This window comes from Lynx canadensis, chromosome C1 (genome assembly GCF_007474595.2).
Source record: "Lynx canadensis isolate LIC74 chromosome C1, mLynCan4.pri.v2, whole genome shotgun sequence".
Taxonomy (NCBI): Eukaryota; Metazoa; Chordata; class Mammalia; order Carnivora; family Felidae; genus Lynx; species Lynx canadensis.
In genome coordinates, this window is record NC_044310.1 from 91,153,907 (window position 1) to 91,168,786 (window position 14,880).

Genomic DNA, 14,880 nt, shown 5'->3' on the forward strand with positions numbered 1-14,880 from the left:
TTATTATTGCTATTATTATTTCTCTGATCTTGTGTTTCCCACATTTCCACAGTGAGGGAATGGGACTGGATAATTCTCTCAACAAATACTTACAAAGAGCCTACTCCAGACCAGGCACCATGAAAGGTCCTTTTCAGGAACTGGGGGTTTAGCCTGCCCATCACCTGACCGCATGAAGTTCAGAGTCCTGATCCCTTTCCTTCACACTGTAGTGCCTCACAACGCACTCAAGTTTCTTCTCATTCTTCTGTTAAATATAAAACAAAAATGAGAAGACCTCATGACCTTAGAGTAATTGAGGTGAGACAGCAGGTCCCTTCTTTCTGTGGATTATTGTTCTGATATCATTCAGAAATAGTATAAGCTTAGCCACCGGATCTTATGTATTATAAGCATTTAACAAATATTTCATAATGATTGATGATGACAGATGGGAATTAAAACTTACCAAGTTTACCTCTTTATGATCTGTTCATGGTGGCACTTGACATGCTATCTCATTCAAAAGTCAAAATAAAGGGTCACCTGGGTGGCTCAAGTGGTTAAGCATGCAACTCTTGATTTCGGCTCAGGTCATGATCTCACACTACATGGGATGGAGCCCTGCATCATGCTCTGCACTGACAGCACAAAGCCTGCTTGGGATTCTCTCTCTCTCTCTCTCTCTCTCTCTCTCTCTCTGCCCTCCCCAAGGCACACACACACATGCACTCTCTCTCAAAATAAATAAACATTAAGAGAAAAAGACCCAGCTCTTAGTTTCATTGATATAAAATTAATTTAATTAAATAATTAAAAAATAAAAAATAAAATAAAATAAAGCCTAACAAAGTCATTCACTTTCATCTCTATGTTACAGGTGAGGAACTAGCTTAAGGTCAAAGAGTTTAAAAGTGATCATAGGGATATTGAAATCTAGGTCTTTTCTAACTCCAAAATACAGCACGATTTTTGCACCTTAACTTAAAAAGTCAGTTCATTTTACAGAAAACAAAAACAAAACAAAACAAAACAAAACAAAACACTTTTTATAAAAATCATGTAAGGTTAGAACCAGCATACTTTGAAATTATCCAGCATATTCTAATGCCTACCTCCTAATGATAACATATGTCTGTTTTGCAAGTCTAAATCCTTGGCAGAAAAATCTGGTTGGCCAGACTTTTCCAAGCCAGGCCATAAATTTTGGGTTGTTGAGCAATTTCTGTAATGACTGCTTATGGGTAATAGGTCCAGTCTAGTTCAATCATTTTGGGAGGTGGAAGAATCATGGGGAACTAACATGGCATATTGTATTAGGATCTTTTGGTTGCTAGTGCCAAAAATAAATAAATAAGTAATTCAAACTAGTTTAAACAAAATAGAGACTATTTTGGCTCACATAGTTAGGAATCTGGGACACAGTTAGATTCAAACAGGCTGACAGCATGAGCTACACAAAGTCATCAGGATATTGTCCCTATCTCTTGGCTTGTTCTCCTCCGTCTTGGCTTTATTCTAGGCCGAGATTCTCCATGTTGTGGACAAGATGGCCATGAACAGTTCCAGGCCACCTGCTACCAGGGTAGCAGTACCACAAGGAACAGGACTTTTTTTACCCTCATACTCTCAGCAAAGGCCCAAAGGTCCGTTTTCACAGGGATTAGGTCCTACTCCCATCCTTGAACCAATCATCATGTGTCCAAGAAGATGGAATGGATTGGTAGGCTCAGCTCAGCCTCTCTGCTCATCCCTGGAGCTGTAGGTTGGAATCCCCCACCTCAACCTCCCAACATGAGGATGAAAAAAGGGCAGCCCCACAGGGTTGTTACCAAAGGAAAAAGAAGTAGGAATTTCAGGGTGCAAAAACTGCAATGTGCACCCCCCATTTCAGTTTAGATATTGCCAGAGGTGGGGTAAATCACACAGCCAACGTAAGCCTTTTCTCAAGCACAGACCAAACTTTTCACAATTCAAAGAAATTAGTCCCTCAGGCCAGTGTAACCCATCCAAAGTGAATCACCTAGTTAGTGATTAAGCCCGGGTCTCAAGTCACCTATCACTTGACTCTAAAATATGACCATGATCCATATTAAATTATTTGAAATTTCACTTCTCACAACACCTCACTTCTCATACATTTGGTACAGACCCCACCTCTGAATATTTCATTATATAAGTGAAGAGATGGTGATGGGGACAATATTATTAATCTTGTAGCTACCATCTGGTTATTTTTCCCTGACCACATCCTATCTGTTGGATCTTTTGAGAGTTCATTGCTGTTCTTCATTTCTATTCTCAGAGTTCTTTATTTCTTTGCTTTAAAGCCTTTGTGTCTAATCTTAAGTGACATACAGTTCAGGTCATCGGCCACAGCAAGTAAGATCAGTCTCTTTTAACAGATGGGTTTTTTTTTTCTTTCCGTTCTCTCTCTGTGTGTGTGTCTGTCTCTCTCTGTTTCTCTCTCTCTCTTCTATCTTTTTTTTTTTTTACTTTTAAACTTCAACTTTTTCAAGGCTTGCTGACAAAAGTAGGCCACCAAATAAGGGGAAAAAAAACAAAGGCTTTGCTAGGTGTACCCTTCTCTATTGGATATTATTTTATTTCTCAGAAAAGGGAGAATTAGAAGAAAGCTATTTCCCCCAATTTTCCATACCACCCATGGGAATCTAATTCAATTTCCTCTCAAATTTTGTAGTGAAAAGTAAAAATATAAAATCAGGTTGCTGTAGTGTATTCTTTTGCACAGGTGTGACTTTATTTTTTATGTGATAAAACTGTTTATTCAGCCTGGTTCATTTTTAATCAGACTCTACTATAACTATTTGAGGAAATAAGACCTTTTTTGAATGGATGAGTGTACTTATTTAAAAGACCCCCAAGCTTACCTGACAATCTAACCTGATAGCGGAATCCTACAGTGTCAGAGGGTTCTTAGGTCTATAGCCAGAGTTTTACTGAACAGTGTGGCTTTGCAGAGCATAAGAGGACTTTAGGTTTATTCCTGTCCTATTTTTCTTTTGTCCCAGTTTCTCCTAGAAAAAGGAGAATTATATTTTTTTAATCCAAGAAGTATATAAGAAATTATCATGGTATAGTCCAAATCAACTGGAAGTAAAAAATAGGTGAAAGAAATATTTCACTTATGTAGTTCTATAAAGAGAAAAAAAGAAATGTAACTTAGCAGTTGTTTACTGTAAACCGCAAAATGGATGAATATGTGTGAAAATAATAACCTGATTACATCAACAACCTTTATAATGGCTTCTTATATCAGGAATATATTTGGTTTCCAAAAACAGGATAGCTGACTGCCTTAAACAGGGTGAAGCTTGTTTTCTTCAAGTGAGAACACATGGGAAGTGGGCAGGCTGGAGCTCAGGGTATAAGAGCACCATCAGGCCTTAGTTTCCTTCTGGCCTCCCACTTACCCATCATTAAATGGAACTTCCATTCTTGTGGTTGCAAAGCCTGGAGTCCCCCTAGCATTTCTGTCTGGATCCCAGACAAGAAGGAAGAAATGGCAAAGTGAAAGGGGGCAAAAAAGAAAAAAAAAAAAAGAAAAAAAAAGGGGGAAGGAATGATTCTTTTTAAGCTGTCCCTGTTTAAAAACTTTCAAGGGGCACCTGAGTGGCTCAATCAGTTAAGCGTCAGACTCTCGATCTCAGCTCTGGTCATGATCTCACCGTTTTCGAGTTTGAGCCCTGCATGGCATTCTGCACTAACAGTGTGGTGCCTACTTGGGATTCTGTCTCTCCCTCTCTTTCTGCCCCGCCCCCCACACTCTCTCCGTCTCTCAAAATAAATAAACTTTAAAATGAATGAATGAATGAATGAATGAATAAATAAATAAATAAATAAATAAATAAATAAATAAAAACAAAAACCTTCCAGAACACCCCACCTAGTGACTTCTGGTCACATCCCACTGGTCAGACTATATAACATGGTCAACCATAGAGGCAGGGAGCCTGGGAAATGAGTATTGTAGTTTCCTCACATGTTTTGTAGAAAAAATCAAGAGATAAAGGGATGAAAAGGACTTTTAGATGGCCAAGCCATGAATTTCCCATCTCTCTCCATAATAACAGCTTGAATACTTCGTATTTACCAGAATCGGTAGTACATACTTTACGTGAACTATTGCATTTAATCATCATAGCAATCCTATGTGATAGGTACTAATAACAGTCCAAAAATATACGTGAGGAAACTGAGACTCAGATGGAGACACCCACCAGGTTCATGGCAGAACTAGGACTTGATATCAGACCCTTTGTCTCCAGAGTCCAAGCTCTTAACACCATGTTGCCCTGTTTCTCTTATCTGGTTCCTTGAACAATGATCATCTCTATTTCTGGAACCGGAGACCCCTAAATTTTCTGTTTTCTCAAAAAGAATTAGAATGGAAAGGTTCACCATGGATATATTAAACATCTAGGTCCATCTATTAGTTGCTAATTGGCCTTGGATTAGTTTAGTTTTAATTTAACAAGCTCTTTACCTCCCAATCTCCAGATTGATTGGTTGTGCAGAGAACAGTGGCAGTCTCAATTGAGATAATTATCTTGTTATGTCTTTTATCCTTCAGCACCTCTTGTCTAACCAGATTCCTCGTGAGTGTAATAAACAGGTCACAGAGCACCATCGTATACCTACTCCAATCTTAGAGAATGCATTATCTCGAATTTATAAGCTCCTATTTTTATTTTATTTTACAGTCATGGTATGCTAGTCTCCCTGGCAAGCTTTAGAAATAGAAAAGAGCTATTTTTAAGATTATGTAAAAGAACCAGTAGTTTAGCGAGTCATGTAATCTGAGGTTTCACTACAGGTCGGTTTAGGGTTTCAAGCAAGATTTAAGTGTAATTTTAGAGGGTTTCTTAAATGTCATAAGGATGTCTAAGTCATTTATTGCTTAAATGTACAAGAAGGATTTCTAGCCCCTGTTCCATCAATTTTTGGAGCAAATAAATTACATATTTTTTAAAAGATGGTAAGATCCCAGTGTCTGTGAAGAACTTGATAAGGATCTTTGGCTTTATTTCACACTCCTGGAGAAAACTGTGTAACTGTATATTTCTTTGCTTAAAAAAAAGAAAAAAGAAAAAAAAAAGATCTGTACCAATAACTTTTCAAAACTAATTCTTTCAATTAGTTTCCTCAGGACAGGAAAGCCACCATCAACACGGGGCCATATTACATACTCAATATATTGTGAAAGAATGAGCTCAAAAGCTATGTGGAAATCTGTCCTCTGGGTTTGCAGGGCAGATACCTACAGTCCTAGCGCCTCTCTTTCTTCTATGCCTCTCCTATAATACAGGAATGCAAACCCAAGTTAGATGCCCAGACTCTTTGTTAGTATGTTAGTGTGTGGCTGCTTTCCAAAAATTGTTGTAAGTAGATATCTATTTCACATCGAACTTTGGCCATTGCATAGTTTATAACAATAAATCTTCTGAAAACATTTTTGCTTACCAGTGGTAACTACTGTCAGACGGCAATTAGCAGGTTTTATTAATGGAGGAAGGAGTAGGAGAATGCTGGAAAGATTTGAGCTCTCTCTTTCTTCATGGGATCAGGATCAGCAGACCCATTTGATAGTTGAAAATCTGGCCTTTTGCTATGAGATAGAAGTGATAATAGTAATAGCTTATAATTATTACCTGCTTACTTGCCAGGTGCTATGCTCAAATATAAGTTCAGATGTGTGTAAGATAGATTCACATTATAAGAGCCTTAAACAGTATTGAAGAGGGCATCTTTTGGGATGAGCACTGGGTGTTGTATGGAAACCAATTTGAGAATAAATTTCATGTATTAAAAAAAAAATAAGAGCCTTAAACAAAGTAGAAGTTTTTTCTCTCTCCTTTCTCTTGGGAGGTAGGTCCTCCATGGCTGGAATGGTGGCTCTATCTTTACCTACCCTATGACCGCAGTGAAGGCTGCCTGAGGGCCCAGGTTCCACTAGTCATGGTTACTGCCATGGTCCATGTTGTCCAAAGTGGATCAACGCCACATTCGTGTTCCATGAAGTAAATTAGAAATGGAGGAAGGAGTGTAGCCCAACAGGAGTGTCACACACAGACATCACTCCCACTAATATGCCAATGGTGGGACATAGTCACATGGCCACACCTAGCTAGAGGAGGTGCTGGGAAACATAGTCTTAATACGTGTGACTGTGCACCCAGCTAACACTGTAGTGGTATAGAAAAAGAAAAGATACATCAATTAGCAGTCTCTGCTGTCTTGTAATCTATCATTTAAGGCCCCCACAACCCCTAAGGTAGGTATTTTAATTATCCTCATTTTACAGAGGAATAAAATGAGCTTAAGGAACTTGCCTAAGTTCCTGCTAAAGCCAGACTATTTGACCTCAGAGCCCAAACTCTTATCCACTGTTTTTCTGCCATCTCTGTGGACAAATACCATATTTTTTTAGTTTACTTTTTCATTTATTTAGTGTACAATTCAGTGGTTTTTCGTATATTCAAAAAGTTGTACAAAGCTCACCATTATTGAGTTCCTGAACACTACCATCAATCTAAAAGAAAACCTCATCCATCAGCAGTCACTGTCAGTATGCCCCTCCCCCCAGCTCCTGGAAACCACTTATCTACTTTCTATCTGTATAGATTTGCCTATTCTGAGTATTTCATACAAAAGTAAACATACATTTTGTGGCTTTCTGTGTCTGGCTTCTTTGATTTAGCATTATGTATTCAAGGATTTTTCCATATTGTAACATGTACCAGTACTTCATTCCTTTTTTTTCCTCCCAAATAATATTCCATTATATGGATATACTACATCCTCTTTCTCCGTTCATCAGTTGATGGATGTTTGGATTGTTTTCACTTTTTGACTATTATGAATAATGCTGCTATGAACATTTGTGTACAGGTTTTTTTGTGGGCATGTATTCAATTTTCTTGGGTAAATACCTAGAAGTAGAATTGTTGGATCCTATGATAACTTTATGTTTACCTTTTTGAAGAACTGCCATATTGTTTCCCAAAGTGGCTAAAAAAGTTTACATTCCAGGGCGCCTGGGTGGCTCTGTAGGTTAAGCGTCAGACTTTGGCTTAGGTCATAATCTCACAGTTCGTGGGTTCGAGCCCCACGTCGGGCTTTGTCTGATGGCTCAGAGCCTGGAGCCTGCTTCGGATTCTGTGTCTCCCTCTCTCTCTGCACCTCCCTGCTCGCTCTCTCTCTCTCTCTCTCTGTCTCTTTCAAAATTAAACATTAAAATTTTTTTTATAGTTTGCATTCCTACCAACAATATATTCCTACCAACATCATCATCAGTGTTTACCATCTTTTTAAATTATAACCATCCTAGTGGATGTGAAGTGGTAACTCATTGTGGTTTTAATTTGCACTTCCCTAATGACTAATGGTGTTGAGCATTTTTTCCTGTGCTTATTGGCCATTTGTATAAATCTTCTTTGGAGACCTATCTATTCAGATCCTTTACACGTTTTCTAATTTTTTTTGTCGTTTTATTATTCAAGTTGTAAGAGCTCCTTATATATTCTGGATAGAAATATGATTTTGATTAGTAAGTATAAACAGTTTTTAATATAGTTGAATTATTTAAGTATTCTGTGATATATGAATCTGCAGATTGATAGCCTTGACAGAATTCACAAACAAAAATGGTCAATTCAGTTTGTGAGTACAGCTAGCACCTTAGTACTACTCAGATTTTAGGCCAAAGACTGCCCAACAGAATATAGGCAGAAGTAAGGTTTGTATATGGATCACACCCATGATTTTAGTTTTCCTGTTCATCAGGATTTTGACACGCTGGTGACACGGCAGTGCTTCTAGCCCTTACTCCACATATAAATCACCTGGCCATCTGGTTAAAATGCAGATTCTTCTTCAGCAAGTCTGGGAAAAGCCTGAGATTTTTAACAAGCCCTCAGGTGATCCTGAAACTGCTGATCCAGGGACCTCAATTTAGGTAGCAAGTGTTAGTAGAAGTATTAATATCGCTGTTGGGAACCATGAGTCTAATTCTCCTTCTACAAACCAATTTGCTTTCTTCTGCCTCAAATAGACTGATGTCCTAGCTCAAACCTGGCCTTTGGAATTGACTCTTGACTACCACTTACCAGAAGTGCTTCTTTGAGCAAATCACTTAACTGCTCTTCACCACACTTTCCACATCTGTAAATTACAGATACTTATACTTCCTTCTCCCAGTGGTAATGAGGATGAGGTGAAATAACATACATAAGGCATCTATCACAGTTCCAGATCTATATTAGGACGTGGTTAAGTGTTGTTTTTTTTCTTCTACCCGCCTTCAGCGTTAGGGGCTGTCCCTCTGTTTTGTGCAAATACAGCATTATCAGTGGGGGGACAAGTGAGTGTTACTACCCTACTTTCCTATATTGTCATGATTAGATCAAGCATTGTTACTGGAGTCCAGATCTTGGGCCCCACAACGGTAGAAATGAGGCCAGACCAAGGCACCGGCAAGGCTCTATTGGGGCTATAGTGCTAGCTGGAAGGAGACACATCACCAACACACAGGAGTTAGTCTGACTTCTCCAAACAAAGGGGAGGCCCTGCTTATATAAAGTCCCCTGAAAGTTGCCAGGTCCATTTTGCTAATAAAGGATAGAAAAGTGCCTTGTCCTGATTGGTTGATTTTGGCAAGCAACTAAGAGTTTATTGGTGTCTTTTGGAGCTAGGGTCTTTCAGGCTTGTGGCGCCTGTTGGTTTCTGTGCCAACAGGACATAGCTATGGCTGTTGTTTTTAAGTCAGCCTTGTATACTAGTCTGCATCCCAGTTCTGTACTGTAAGAGAAGCAGCTTAGCAATAATAGTCAACATGAAATGCCCCAGGTATATAATGTTTTTCACCTGGGGCTTGTTCCCATGGTCCCTGGCATTCTCGGTATTGCCCTCTTGAAGGTTTGTAGTCTATGTGTATTTCATCTTATTTACTCAAAAATTGTATGTTCTTGTACATTAGGACTCCTTGTCATCTTCTGGTTTTGAATCCCATGGGCCCTCTCATGGTGCTACCCAAGAATATGTTATTAATTAAGGCTTACAGAATGAATAAGCCCATTTCAGTCGTGGTAGTAGCAGTAGTGACTATAGAAGTAATAACATTTATTAAAAATTTTGTGTCAGACATTATCCTAAAGGCACGCGTACATTATCTATTCAATACCCAAAACCGTTCTTTGAAACACATCCATTTATTGTGTCTGTTTTACAGACGAGGCAGCTGAGACCTAGCCGTACTTAGACAGCCTTCCACTTTTGGTGGTAAGAGCAGAGTTCTGGAGGCCGGCTGCCCACAGTCTAAATCTCTGTTCCGTCTCATTCTAGCTAGAGAGATGGGTTTGGTTTCTTAGCTGGTCAATATGCAAATACATCATCTATAATTAATGCCAATCCCGCAGTATTATTGTGAGGTCCGTGTGAACTATACAAAAAAAATGCTTAGCACCATTCCCGCTACTTGGAAGTATTCCACACGTTCTGTTTACGTGTGTGTTTGTGAAGTCATTTATCCAATGACCTCACAAGTGGCAAAGATGGGATTTGAACCCAGGCTATCTGACTTAATAATCAATAACTCATAATCTCTAAATTATGTTGCTGTGGGTCTCCTATTTCAAATAATCTGTTGAGGTGGAAACCAACAATTCATGTGTCAAAGTGAAAAGAGAAAGGTCAAGGGGCTGCAGAGGCAGAAAAAATATGTGAAAGGCATTTTGTAATTTATCACCTTTTGAAAAATACATCTTCAAAGCTCCAGTGTTTGTGCGAACTCATTTTCTAGAAGCATTTGTGTGGCTGCTGCCAATCCAAGCCAGAGGGTGCAACCAGAGACTGAGCCAGGTTTTGTCGTGCCCAAAATTTACACCCTTTGGGAGTGGAAGGGTGCTCTCATTAAGGGAAAGCCTTCACTATTTAAAAAATGCAAAAATATCTTATTTGTGAAAATTATACAAAAGCACATGACCACATGAGAGCATTGCTAGGGTCCTCCTTAAGGCCCTGAAAAGGCCGTGATGCTAAACTTCATTTGCTTCATGGTGAATCCTCCTCTGGCACAAAAGTAGTCAAATCCCTGACCTGCAAAGCAGCAAGCCTGGCTTTCCTTCCTGTTTTGCTTCAGAAAGGGCCAGTTTCAAACTTCTGTGTCTTGGTGCCTCTATTTGAAACACTAGTGATAGATTATATATATAGATCTCTAACTCACAGGAAATTCTGGTGGATAACATGTTTCCCAGAATAAATATATTAAATTATCTTGAAAAAAAAAAAAACAGGCAGACTGTATGGGTTTTTCGTACCTACTGGCAGGTGGCACACATCTAAATGTTGGAGCCTTTTTATAAGCAGGATTAAATTGACTCATGACAGCTGGTCACTAAAATACAGGAAGTGCAGACCTGGTTGAAAGCAAGAATACACTGGTTTTCATCACTCGCATCAAAGAACAGAGCTCGCTTTTTTTGTAAGTCCGTCTTAGCAATGCCTTTATTTGACAGTGTATGTAGTTTGTCACTTATGCACAAGTGGATCTTTGAGGTACAAGCAAGTCAATTCCATCTAGAGTGTGTTGGTGTGAGTTCTATGTGTGTAAACAGAATCAGTGAATAGGTTTTAGCTCTCCAGAACATCAGATAATTTCACTGTTAGCAAAGCCTGTTAGGTCTCCATTTGTACAGCTCCTTCCCTGCCCAATGTAATGGTAGACGTGGGAGCTGGATGACCATGGAAATAGATAATGAATCTGTCAGAGACAAGTGGTTGCCCTGGAAATCTGACCTCCATCCCATCACAAGGCTGGAGGTCATATTCCCAGGAATTGAGAGCAATTTCCTGGCGTTGTGACATCCATTTCTTCTTTTTCTTTCTGCTGGAGGAAAAGATACTCTGGCAGGGGCTCTAAATAAAGAATCTTAGTGGCTGGTTGGAATGGGCTGATGCGAATAAACCAAGCTGTAGAGAAGGAAAGAGAATCATTTTCAAATACCAGCCAGTGTTGTGGTACCTCAATGTCCACTTTCACCTGTGCTGCCCAGGTACAACAGTCATCACCAGGATGGAGGAAACACAGTCCAGAAGCTAGGCTAGGTCAGCAGAATGAATACTAGACAAGTTCCAGTTTTTGCCAGAACCCAAGCAAGATTGCCAAACTTGAACCTGAACCAAGTGGCCATTCTTCCATGAGAAGTTGAAGCCAAAAGATGAACATTCCAGAATAATTATGCTACACAAATGCTTTGTTTTTGTTTTGTCTTCTTCTTTCTCCTCTAAACTGTGTTGTTTTCCTGAGTCTTTGAGGCATTTATTTTCGGGCTTTTTTTTTTCTTGTGTTAGGTTTCCAGCATTTGGCAAATTCTCTGGAGTTTGAATAGTGTTTACAAGGTCTTACCAATTTTATAGAGTTCTCTTTGCCCATTATGAGGTTAGTTATGTAAACCAATGATAAGGGCATGTGGTAGTTTTGAGCACATGTCAAGGAGTTTTTGATTTATTACAATACCTATTAATTCTGTTTTTAGTCCATTACTGTGCTAGACATAGTAGAAAAGATCCATGAAGTTCCTGCTTTCAGAGAGTTTACTTGTTTAACACTCATTTGTTTATCTGTCAAATATATATATATATATATATATATATATATATATATTTTTTTTTTTTTTTTTTTTTATTACTTACTACGTGCCAAGCACCTTGACATGTGCTGGGGATGTTGCAATAAATAAGGCAAACATGACTGCTGCCTCCAGGAGTTTACTGTAGTAAACATGCTAGAAGAAGAAACTATGAGACTGCCTTAATGCAGTCTAAGGCAGAGATAGTGTGGGCTTTATCATGCGACTGGCCTCACCCAGTGTCCCAGGAGCACATGGGAAAGGTATTCTGGTGGGTCAGAGAAGCACTCAGATGATTGACCAGCAGATGTTTTTTGAATGTCAGTTAGCAGCCAGACACGGAAATTTCCAAGTTGACACCTGAATGGTAAGAATTTTGCAGATGAAAGGAATAGAAATGGTAGAGCAGAATGTTGCAAGCAGAAGGAACAGCTTATAAGATTACCTGAAGGCAAAGTTTGAAAAACTAAGTAGTGTTGCTGGCAGTGCAGATGAATCTAGAGAAGGGAGAAGACACCAACTTCAAAGGGACTTGGAGGCCACATGACAGAGTTTGGACTCTATTCTGAGAATAGTGACAAGTCTTTAAATGGTTCTAAGCCACAGTGACCCCAATATTTTTGTGTAAAGGATTATTTTGACTGTTGTGTTGAGACTGGGCTAGAGAGGAGCATGACTGGAGGCAGTAAGGTCTGTTGAGAAGCCATTGTAATAAAGCAGATCAGAGATGATGACAAGCTTAACTAGGGCAGTGGCAATGGGTGGCTGGAACCATGTGTATTTGAGAGTTATCAAAGAGGAAGGAATCCCAGAATTTGGTGAGATGGAGCAATGACAACTTAGATATGATAGGAAAGGAAGAGAGGCATTCTTAACCAACTGCCTCAAAGGTGATGCAGTTTACTGAGACAGACATCTCAGAAGGAGGAGTGAGTGGGGAAGAGAGGCTCAGACTTCAGTTCAGGATCTGTGGAGTTTGACATGCCCAGGAGAGAGATCCATGATAGATCCAGAATTTATCAATCAGGTAATCTTCACCTAGTAATAGTGGAGGGAAGGGTTCTATCAATCTCTGTGGGTAACAGAGAATCTCTGAATCTCCTAAAATGTTTTCAAATGTTAAAGCTTATCTTTCATGTGCTTATTATTTCAGGGTGGGGAAGATTATGGAAGTTTGTTTTAGAATGCAAGTTTGCTGTAACCCAAAGGTAGTTAAGTACCACAGAGGAAATTGAAGGGACGGCCTTTTGTAAGAGTGTCCGAAAAGACTCACTTAGGCTGATGGTTCTGAGCCAGAACCCCAAGAACAGCATATAAAAAGAACACACAGAAGAAGGTTCTGAAAATGCACTTGAGAATCCAGTGAGGACAAAGTATCAGGAGAAAGGGAGTGGTCAATACCTCAATCAAAGGGAGAGATTCAAATACCCCTGGGTGGTCTAATGAGGTAAAGAGAAGTATCCATTGGATTTTCAACAAGGAGGTCATGGCAAGAGAGGCTGTGGTGGTGAGAAAGAGAGAGTGAGTGGGAGATGAGAAAATGGAAAATTCAAGTACAGGAAACTCAAGAAGGGAGAGGAGATTGTTAAAGAAGTAGCTGGAAATGAAGACAAGGTAGAAAAGAAGTACAGGGTAGATATCCACCTCCCCCCACCCACCACCCACCCCCGCTTAAGATGGGAGAGATTTGTGCAATGAGTCAACATTTTAAAAGCTCAAAGAGCCTTAAGGAACAACTGACAAAACCAAATACACAGAAGCATTTAAGGGGATCAGAAGAATAGAGCTCAGGGTGCCTACACTGGTAGCATAGGTGATTGGGAAGAGTTTGAATTGAGTTGAGCCTTTGAATGATTAGCTTTTGGACAGGTGAGGATGAACCATTAATTGAAAGAAATCTGCAAGAAATAAGATTAAACATTTATCCGTTCCTCTTTCACCTTTTTTTGTTATTCAAAGAATATTTTCTCAGCAAATATAAGGTCTTTAGAATGGAAATTGCCTGTAACACAGAAAGTGACTACAAGTATATGAAGGTATTAACAGTTACAAGACATTTAATCCAACTTACAATTACTTCTTGTATTCTTGGTCTTCCTACATGAAACCAGCATATCCTTTGGGGTCACATTATTCTCTTCCCCATTTGGAATTTTTAACACCAGATAGGGTGCTAAATCAGTATAAGCTGGTGCTTATATCACTTAGGTTTCTAACATCTTCCATATATACAAACACACCCATAAATAAAGGTGCTAATGTTGATGGATAAAGATCCTTCCATATACAATTTGGCACAATTGACTCCCTCCCTGCATAGAGGAGATTGCTGTAAGACCTAGCTCATAATTAAACACTATTTCACTTAACCGAATTATTTTTCTCTTATCTTTTTATGAGACTGCATACATGTTAATTTTAAAGGCTTTGTTTATGTATCTAAGTTGAAGAGGTATTGTTTAAACAGCAGCCTTTCAATTTACTACAATTTATAAGTATACAGAAGCAGAGTGTAGCTACAAGTATTACGAATTGTGCTAGACCCCTGAGGAAGCTGAGGTATGGTCTTTACCCAGGGAGGTTTGAGAGAGGGGGGCAGGGTGGGCATTGCTTTAGGGGCCACACCTTTTGGTTAGAAGAGAACCCAACAGCTCTCAGTAATGGTCTTAGCCATTCCTTTGCTTCCTTGCCATAAGTGTGGGCCAGCCTACCAAACAGATCATCAGTGCACAAGGGAGAACCTCGGATGTTGCTGTACAGACAACATAGAAACCCACATCAGTTCTTAAAGAACCTTATTTTCCTACCTAAGAAAGACTACTGTTACCTTTTCTAATTCATGACACTTTCCACAAAGGAAAACAAATGTAAAGCACAACAATATTTCTTTGTCTTTATGAAATTTGGCTTTCTATATTTTTGTCCTACTTCTTGGGAGAGGCCAGACTCATTTAAAAATTCACACACACACACACACACACACAAATTACATTTTCCCGATTCTGACTCTGACATACCTTGACCCTTTATCCTTCAGCTTGGGTGTCCTAGCTCTCCCCTTTGTGTGGATGCATGGCGTCCTGCATACACTATTCTGGCCTCTGGCCATGGTCATCCTGTCAACCTAGGTTTTACTTTTCCACAGGATGCGAACTGTGCTTGGGAAGTTACAATTTATAATCTGCTACCTCAACAAATATCCAGTTGGCCTTTGCAATTTTACAGTCCAGGATTTTGGATAGGGGGATGCATT

General features: G+C 39.3%; 1 protein-coding gene across 4 annotated transcripts in view; it reads left to right on the forward strand.

Annotated features, from left to right (window-relative positions):
• NTNG1 (netrin G1) overlaps positions 1 to 14,880 on the forward strand; it is a 332,598-nt gene that overhangs the window by 233,054 nt on the left and 84,664 nt on the right. The gene's annotated exons all lie outside the window — the stretch shown is intronic.